This window comes from Lolium rigidum, chromosome 6 (assembly GCF_022539505.1).
Source record: "Lolium rigidum isolate FL_2022 chromosome 6, APGP_CSIRO_Lrig_0.1, whole genome shotgun sequence".
Lineage (NCBI taxonomy): Eukaryota > Viridiplantae > Streptophyta > Magnoliopsida > Poales > Poaceae > Lolium > Lolium rigidum.
In genome coordinates this window covers 262,536,167-262,545,457 of record NC_061513.1, presented here as the reverse complement: position 1 = coordinate 262,545,457, position 9,291 = coordinate 262,536,167, and the positions used below count along the sequence as shown (strand labels likewise).

Genomic DNA, 9,291 nt, shown 5'->3' with positions numbered 1-9,291 from the left:
CCTCTACTTCTAACTAAACCCTAGCCTACAATCCATAGGCATTGATAAGTTAATCCCTTGTCATGGGGGGCTAGGGTTTAGGTTGGAGTGGAGCCAGGGGCGGACCTTGAGCATAAATCACCCGGTGTCCTCCAAGTAATCATTCATAATTTTTCACTTTAATTTGGGGTGTCACACACTCTAAATACATGTACTATATAGAAGAAAATGGGTTTGGACCCGGTGTCCTGTGACACCTGCTGGATGAACGTAGGTCCGCCCCTGAGTGGAGCGGTTCCACGCCATCTGCCGGCCTGTAGAGGAGGAGGAGGGGGTGCTGGGGCGGCGGTCTGCAGCTGGGGTCGTCGCCGGAATCTGCCGGCCGGCGACGGAGGCATTGTGGTGGTGTTGGGTGGAAAGGGTGAGGCGAATCTTGTGTGTTGATATTTTCGACTCGCCCGCCCGCCCACTTTGCTCCAAATTTTCGCATCCCGCTCTCAAACCCAAACTTTTCGAAGCCAAAACTAAAAACCAGAGCGGGAATTATTGCGGCGCTGCAAGTGCCGGTAGATCTGACACGGGCCAACTCATCCATCCGCGGCGGCTTCTCTCGGATCACCATCATATCCGTCTATTTCGTTCCAATCGAACGGTAGGTAATGCCCTGCTTCCATCTCTTATTTCAAGGCTGGTATAGATGCAATTTCTTTCTCACCGCCCTCCAAATTTTCGTCTCCCACATAGCCGAAGAGGAGCACGTCGAAAATCAAATTCCACAGCATGTGCACATGTTTGGTTAGAAATTTTGTATGTTTTGTTAAAAACAACACAATGTATGTGATTGTGTATGTAATACCTACTTCCATATGTTTACGTGCGTTGTGTCGCAACCAGCGATGTTTGCGACATGTCCATACTTACAATCGTTTCATATATATGTACACGCCGCATCACGGCTTCCATACTTACAATCGTTTCATATATGCTTAGAATATAGTGATGCTAAATTGATTAGTGTCATAAATATTGTTAAGTCTTTTTATTCTATAAAAACTAGCCAAACTTTAACAAGTTTTACATAAGTCAAACCTAGCTAGATGTGCACATATATATTTGTATTTGTGGACAGAATGAGTACGGAGTGGGCTTCACCAATCGGTGGTATATTGGTGGGCAAAAAAAAAGTTATGGATTCCCCTACTATAACACACTACTGGATCTGTTTCGAAATAATTGTCGCAGCTTTATCTAGATACGACACTTGTTTTACCACGGATGAAAAAATATATGCTTGCGTTTGAAATGGTTTTAAGAGAGAAAGAAAGAAAATGAGAAAGAAGGAGGTGTGGGAGTCGTGCATATATGTGGGTATTTGTACGCACTTGAGGTGGCGCAGCTAGCCAAGATGAAATGGATGGCGATGCATGTGTGGCAAGAGCTAGCTAGTTTGGTGTTGTGTTGTGCTGGAGTATGGAGTGGCAAATCGATCGGTCACGTACAGGTGCACATGCGCGTGACCGCGGCACCGGCACGGAGCTACTAGTGATTAATATGCATTGAAAATCAATTGATGGATGTAGCTAGACTCTAGATTAGTGAAGTCGGTGGAAAGTGGATTTGCAATGGATTTCAGCGGCAAAGCTAGTCCATGCATGCGGTGCGCAAGACGAAAATAGAAGAAGAAAGAAAGACCGGGTATTTTTTTTTTGACAGTCAAGAAAGACCGGAGATGGAGGATGGAACCTGAACCTCTTTGGTCTGTGATCCAATCACCCCATGCAGGCCCACGAACCGGACTGGGTCCAGCCTGGTTATTATGTCGAACTAATCAGCAGTCCGTGCACGTACCGACTCAGTACGAGCGGCGCGGGGCATCGTTGACCGCGTCCGAGGCCAGGGAGACTTCCAACTGTCATGATTAAGCATTCTCAGCCAGTACGTGCGCGCGCGCCGACAGGGACGTCAGGATCACGCAAGCCGATATTAATTGCGTTCCGCTGCACCCGCGCGCGCCCTTCCGCCGACACAAGCGCGTCCGTCCGATCGACTCGGCTGCACCCGCGCGCGCGTCTGGCATGTGTATATATCATGACTGAACATATATTACAACACAAACATCCTCTGACAAGCAACAATATTCAAACTACAGCGCCAAACTGCTAACATATCTTTTTCACTACTACCCTCACCCCAGCCATTATTGAAGACGCACGGAATGACGAACATCACAACTAAATTAAACTGCAGCTGGTAGTAGCATGCATGGGCATGGCTGCATCCATCCCACGACACTGCACTAGCGCCGCTAGGCTAGTTCTTAGGAAGAAGGCAGCGGTGCACGAGGGGCAGCTCGCAGCATGAGGTGCGTCTTCCTGGTCAAGCTGAGCGACACGATCTCGGTCATGTCGAGCTGATCCACACCATCCGGAAGGCTCCAGTCGAACGAGTGCAGGAGCTGCACGAGGGTGAGCTCCATGCTCGCCATGCCGTAGTTGTACCCGGGGCACATCCTCCTCCCGGACCCGAACGGCGCGCGTGTACTCGAAGTTGCCGCCGAGGAAGTCCATGCGGCCGGCTCCCTCGAACCTCTCCGGCCTGAACTCCTCCGCGTCCTCCCAGTACCGGGGGTCCCTCATGATCGCCCACGAGTTTATCACCACCCTCGTCTTCGCCGGGATCACGTACCCGTTGATCTCGCAGGCCTCCGTGCTCTCTCGAGGGACCAGGATGGGCGCCGGCGGGTGCAGCCTGAACGTCTCCTTGATCACCAGGCCGAGGTACTTCATCACGCTCCCGCACGCCCGGAGATCCGCCTCGCTGATGAACTCCTTGTCGCCGAACGCAGCCCTGATCTCGCCTTGCAGCTTCCCCATCACCTTTGGGTTCGCCATCAGCTCCGACATCGCCCATTCCATGGATGTTCCGGATGTCTCTGTCCCACCAGCAAATATGTCCTGTATTCCATATGTCATTTCAGATAAGTGTCGAGGCATCAAGTCTTATTTAACTGAATGTTGAGGCGTGAAAATCTTAGTAGTATGAAGAAACTCTCGTACTAACCAAGATAACTGCTTTGACAGTGGAACGGGTGATGGGAAAACCAAAGTCTTCATTCCCCTGGAGGCCCAGGAGAACTTCCACCAGGTTCTTCTCCGACGCGGTTGACCTGCCGCTCTTGAGGATCTGCTCCTCTCGTTGATGATCTCCTCCAGGATGCCGTCGATGGTGTCACGAACGCCCTCCAGGTTCCTCCTCTGGCCGGTGAGGAAGCTGAGGATCCCCGTGAAACCAGGGAAGAGGTCAGCGATCGAGAAGCCGGTGGAGTAGACGAAGCTGTGCTTGATGGCCGCCACGAAGTCCTCGGCTTTGCTGCTCTTCATGCCGAACGCCGCCCGGGAGACGATGCCGTTGGTTAATTTGTAGATCTTCCTGCTGAGGTCCACCGGCGCCGATGGTCCGGCCGCCCAGATGTCCTCCACGAGGCTCCGCACCTCGTCCTCCCTGATGTCCTGGTACGACCGGATGCGGTCGTTGCTCAGGATCTCCTGGACGCACAGCCTTCGGAGCTTCCGGAAGTAGTCGCCGGGGGTGGAGCAGAAAAGGAGGTCCGTCGAGCCGTACGCCACGATGTCGCCGGCCATGAGCTTCGGCCGAGTGGCGAAGATGGCGTCGTGGGTCTTGAGCACCTCGCGGGCGACCTCCTTGGAGGTGACCACCACCAGCGGCACCTGACCGACGCGGAGGTACATGAGCGGGCCGTGCACGCCGGCCAGGTCGCGCATCGCGCGGTGCGGCAGCGCGTTCACCAGCCGGTGCGCGCTCCCGATCACCGGCAGGTTCAGCGGCCCCGGCGGCAGCCGTTGTCGCGGCTTCAGTAGCTGGACAACCGTGATGGCCAAAACTGACACGGCCAGAGCAGAGCACACGTACACAAGATCGTCGTTCATGGCGGAAAGCATCATGTGTTGTTACCTGTGCTCTTCGGAGCCGTGATGCCAGAGCCTTCTTATAGCCCGACCGGCCGGATGTACGATTTCACGTACGTACATAGTACAGACCACCTTGTGTATACACGTTCGTAGGAATCGGCGACCCGCTGTTCTTGTCGTGACCGTTCACTCTTTCTTACGGGATTTGCTAGTTCCACGAGAATTAAGCTCGTGCTCAGTCAATTTCTACACTGTTAGATTTGTTTTGTGATTCGTGCTAGTTATCAGTTGCAACTCATGTTACAACTAAGAATTACTGACATCATCTGACTGAGAACAAACTTAGTTCTCAGTCGACTCAGAAATAGCCACACTTTTTCTTAAAACTAGCAAGGTACGTAACCTGTACATGCGGCTAGATTTTTTACATGTAGTTATATTTGTGTTCTTGCTTATCTACCATATTTATTTTGAGGATATTGCTTTTGGAATATTTGTTTTGAAATGTTATTGTGCCATCTGTTGTGGTAGACATCTTATTAGCAGTAAATAATGTGGAGCTAATACAACTTCTAATTGTTATTTCCAAAAAACAATAATATTTGATTTAATATGCTCATGCATAAATGTTTATATACTCGAATATGGGTCTTTCAATTATGGTTGCTGGTTTAATCATTCGAATATGCGTCTTTCAGTCGAATATGCGTAAAATGACAAGCATCTTGTAGCTAGATCACGCCTCTACCGCTTTCAGTTAGATTATGCGTAAATTGCTTTTTTTTTTTCCTCCACCGCTTGCATTTTTCATAGCTTGTTATTCATGACGATGCTATGGTATTGCTTTTTTGGCAGTATGTGCTTGAGTGGACAAAGGTTATTCAGTTTAATTTCCTGTAAAATTTGCATGCATGTACCATTTGAATTATGGAAGAAAATAGTAACCAAAACATGCCTCCTGGAGGAAACTTAATTGGACTTGTATTTTTTTCTATCAAGTGTACAAATGTTCTTACAGACAGGCTGGTGATAGAGGCTAACTCATGTCCTTGAGGACTGTGTCCTAACATGCAAAACTAACCCTCCCGTCATGAGTAAAAGGTGAGAATTCTTTCACATTTAGCTTTGACCAAAAGTTTGTCTAATAACACACTATTATGTTGTGTAAAATTGGCATCTCGTTAAATTCCTATTGTGAAATAATAAGAACCCAAATCTGCGTTCGTGGGGACTTGAACATGGGTGGGTGGGTTGTACATCCACTTCCCTAACCAAGTGAGCTAGGCTCACTTCTTCGTTCAAAACTAGTTTTGACTGATATAATTTGTGTGGCATATAACCAATGTTTTCTTTGTCAAATACTTGCTCAAATTGAAATATCATTCTTTTCAGGAATGGTGGAAGTATAGTTTATTGTTACATAGAATGCATAGATATTTTTTTGAATGAAAGAGGCATATATCTCGTAAAAATTTACATAATTCTTTTCTTTTACTTATCTTCACCTTTTTATTCTATTTTTTTGCATATAACTTCTTGAGAAGCTTTCCATTGAGCACCAAATATGAATATTGATGTCAGACCACCTTCCTTTGTGTTACAACCGTTTATTTAGTTCGTGAAATTTAGATATTTTCACTATGCTTCCCTACGCACGTGACAATATCATTGTAGTCTTTAAATGTGAACTTCGTTATTCAATTATTGGTGAATGAACATAAAAAATGGTAGAATAGTTTCTCTCACTCACTTTCATCATTTTTACTTCCAGGTTTCGGTGCTATTGAATTAAATTCAACAAAATATGAATCAGGTAGAAAATAAATTATGTATCCTAGCAACCGTGGTATTTAAGAGACTGTTTATTAGATGGTCTAGTAGAGTCCATGCATGTCTCATATACAAAATGTATCTATTTTAGATGAATGTGTTAATGTGCTGGAGCCCAAACATGTCTCAAGCATATTATCTCGATTTATAGACCAGCCTTGCCAATTCCTTATGTGTCTCCCGCAACTGTATGGCTACTATTATCCATACACCTAAGAATCTTAAACATAATTGAGGGTAACATTTTCTTGGTAACTTTTGTTTTCTTATGGCCGGCCGGCTGGCCAGCTCGAAGTCTACGGGATTGCGACCATTTTCTAGTACTTAGAATTTAATACCTATCGTGATGTACACAACCTTATTATTCTTTTTTGATCATCCCTCTTTTTGTTATTGGCGAGTTTATCTCTCACATACATACCCCCACTGAAATAAGATTGATCGGCAATCTCCTTCGTATTGGGTACATACTTTTGTCCAATAGATCGTGTTGAACTGGATGACCATGTTACGCGACTAATAATCTCTAGTTAAGTCTTGACCCTAAAGTTAAGATCCAACAATCAATAAAATTAGGATGATTGGATTAACATAGTGTCTCCATTGCTGGAGCCCACACATATATCAAGCATATTGTCTTTATTTATGGATTAGCCTTGCCCATCCTATATGTGTCTCTCAACCGTATAGCTAGTATTATCCATACACCCAGATCATATACACAGAGTTCCGGCTAGAAGTTGCTTTTTTCACTTGCAGTTTGTTTATAATTAAGGGTAATTTTTTCTTGGTAAATTTTGTTTTCTTACGGCCGGCCAGCTGATTGTGACACTTTCTGTATTACCTAGAATTTAGTACCTATTGTAATATGCACAAACTCCTTATTCTACACCGATCTTTCGTCTTTTTGTTTTTTGGCTCTATCTTGCGTGCATATCCCATTGAAACAAGATTGATAGTGATCCTTTCGTATTGGGTACATAGTCTTGTCCAACAGACCGTGTTAAACTCAATAACCGGGTTACGCTGATTAATAATCTCTAGTTAAATTTTGGCCCTAAAATTTAGATGAAACCTCCAATTAGGATGATGTGGATTAATGTCATGTCTGGATTTTAGACCTCTTTATATTGCTTTTACTATATGTAAAAGATGAAATTTTTTTGATACATACTTGACTACATCGGTTGTGGCTAAGCTACTGCAGGAACCGCATTGGTTGGCACGAATATTAGAAACATCTTGCCCGTTGTACATGGAGTGCATATGACATCACAGGCACACTAGCATGGTTTCAATTTTTATCCGAAATTTCGGTCATTCAACCAAAATTCTTTCACAACCCTCCTGAATCTATAATATGGTAATATCTTTAACCTTAATTTGTTTATGTAAGATTCATTCAAATCTGGTCAAATTTTGTATCAATTTATCTGAAATTTAAAATAAAATTGCCGAAATTCGTACATCTTAGTGGGATCCAAAAAGATCTAAACGAAACCTGAAACGTGGCGAAGAAGTTGATTAGTTTTGTCGTTTGTTGTTTATTAGAACTAGTCATACACTAGCACCAATGTTAATAACCATATTTTACCACATGGCTTTGGTTGTTTAGACTAGGTTTGGAATGGGTATGTTAATTTATTTGCTACCGATTGCTCCAGACCGGCCACTCAAAGACGTCTACCTGAGACTTTGTTGTTTGCATCTGAGTGTGTGCATGACAACATGGCATCGGGTGGTCAGCATGAAACGAAAGATGCCTAGCTGTCCCTCTCCTGCCTGATACGAACAACATGTGATATTCGAGTTTACATGACTTTCGTTGTCTGCATCAGAATCTGATAGACTTATTCTCGTTGTCCTAGCTCGTGACAATATGGTATCGTGGACCCAACGGAGATGTCCTCGTGGTTCGTCTCATTTCCTCGTACAAGAAGTAAATAATATGTCCCTTGTTTCAGTGGCGGAGCTTGGACCAAATATAGGCTATTTCAGTCAAAAATTGTCAAATATGAAGTGATTTTGGGCTGGGGGCCGTGGCCCCCTTGACTTACACATAGCTCCGCCCAGTGCTTGTTTGAATATTTAATTTCACAAGGGGATGTGAGGCTTCGACGGATTGATCCATCTGAATTACCACTCGCAGAATAGTATTTTTTGAATACCAAACTCTGAATTTGTGTTCGTTGAAAGCAGATGGGATCCTAACATATTTGATATATCCAAATTTCTAGTAAATGTCATGTTAGAAACCTCGTAAAGAAGCCCACCAGCAAGCTTTTGGCCATGGAGAAGGCCACAATGGTGCTGATGAAGAAGAGCGGGATCCCAACTCCAGAGACTTTTCAGAGGTACATGGAGATGTACACCAACATCCATTCAATTAGCTCAGGCAAGAGCATCTTCAATCGGCGCGTCCCATAGCAATCCTATAACGACGCCAATAGATGTTTTGAGTTTCGACATTCTTTTGGTCGCACCGACAAATTCCAAAACTAGCCGGCCAGTTTGGACCCCAAGATAATTGTCGGCAACCCCGTGCCGTCCCTTCGCGCACAAGTGTAGTACACTAATCTCTACGATAATGTACTTGTGTTTTGTTGGCCAGATTGCTTCTTCTTATTATTATGTGTAGATTGATTTTTGTTATAACAACCAAGATGGCTCCGAGCAAATGGCGTGGAGGACTGCTTTTCCTGGATTGGGGCGACGAATGGCATGCACTATGCTAGGGATACTTATCGGCTGCTCTGTCCGAGCGAGATGGACTTCGGTATGCACATGCCGCTCTGGCGATTTTTTGCGCCGCTTAAAGGCAAGATTTTTGTTTGGCTTGCCCTGAAGTATCGCCTTTGGACCTCAGATAGGCGGCATCGTCATGGACTTCAAGAGCACACGACTGCTTGCTCCACATGCTTGCAACATGGTGGATCATGTGGTAATGCAATGCCCTTACTCTCGACAGGTATGGTTTAAATGTTTGCAGGCAGCGGGGGTTAACATTTTGGAGCCGGGAGGTGACAACGCCCTAGAAGCATGGTGGAGTGCGGCGAGAGATATTTTTTTTTTGAGTTCGACCTTTGGAAGTTAGCCAAAGTAGGAGGGAGCTTAGAGATGCCGCAAGAGTAGGCTTAGTTACGTGTGTGGAGTTGCCGGTTCACATTCAAGTTCCGGTCTTTGATGAATAAACTTTTCTTTTCTTCTATAAAGATTTGTTACCCCTTTGATTTACCCTCGAAAAGAAAAGTAGTATCTTAAAAGATACAGAACGGAGATGGTTTTAGAAGCTTGGAAATAGATCACGCGCATCTCCCCGAAGAAATGCGTCCATACATTCCCGTGATAGCCACTCTCGCTCGCTCACGGCATCACACCAGTTCCAGACCCAGCCCAGCCCGGCCCAGTCGATGTTGCGCCGCCAGCCCACCCGCATCGAGCTCCGCAGCTCCGACCGCGACGAGCTCGACGAGCACCACCGCACCAAAGCCGCCGCCGCCGCAGCCAAATCCACCGCCGAGATCACGCCGCTCTCCACCCCGCGGCCGTCCAC

The 9,291-nt window shown here is 45.7% G+C and overlaps 1 pseudogene; it reads right to left on the bottom strand.

The window, feature by feature from the left end:
- Positions 1-2,296: 2,296 nt before the first annotated feature.
- LOC124659357 lies at positions 2,297-3,926 on the bottom strand (annotated as a pseudogene).
- Between the last annotated feature and the right edge of the window lie 5,365 nt (positions 3,927-9,291).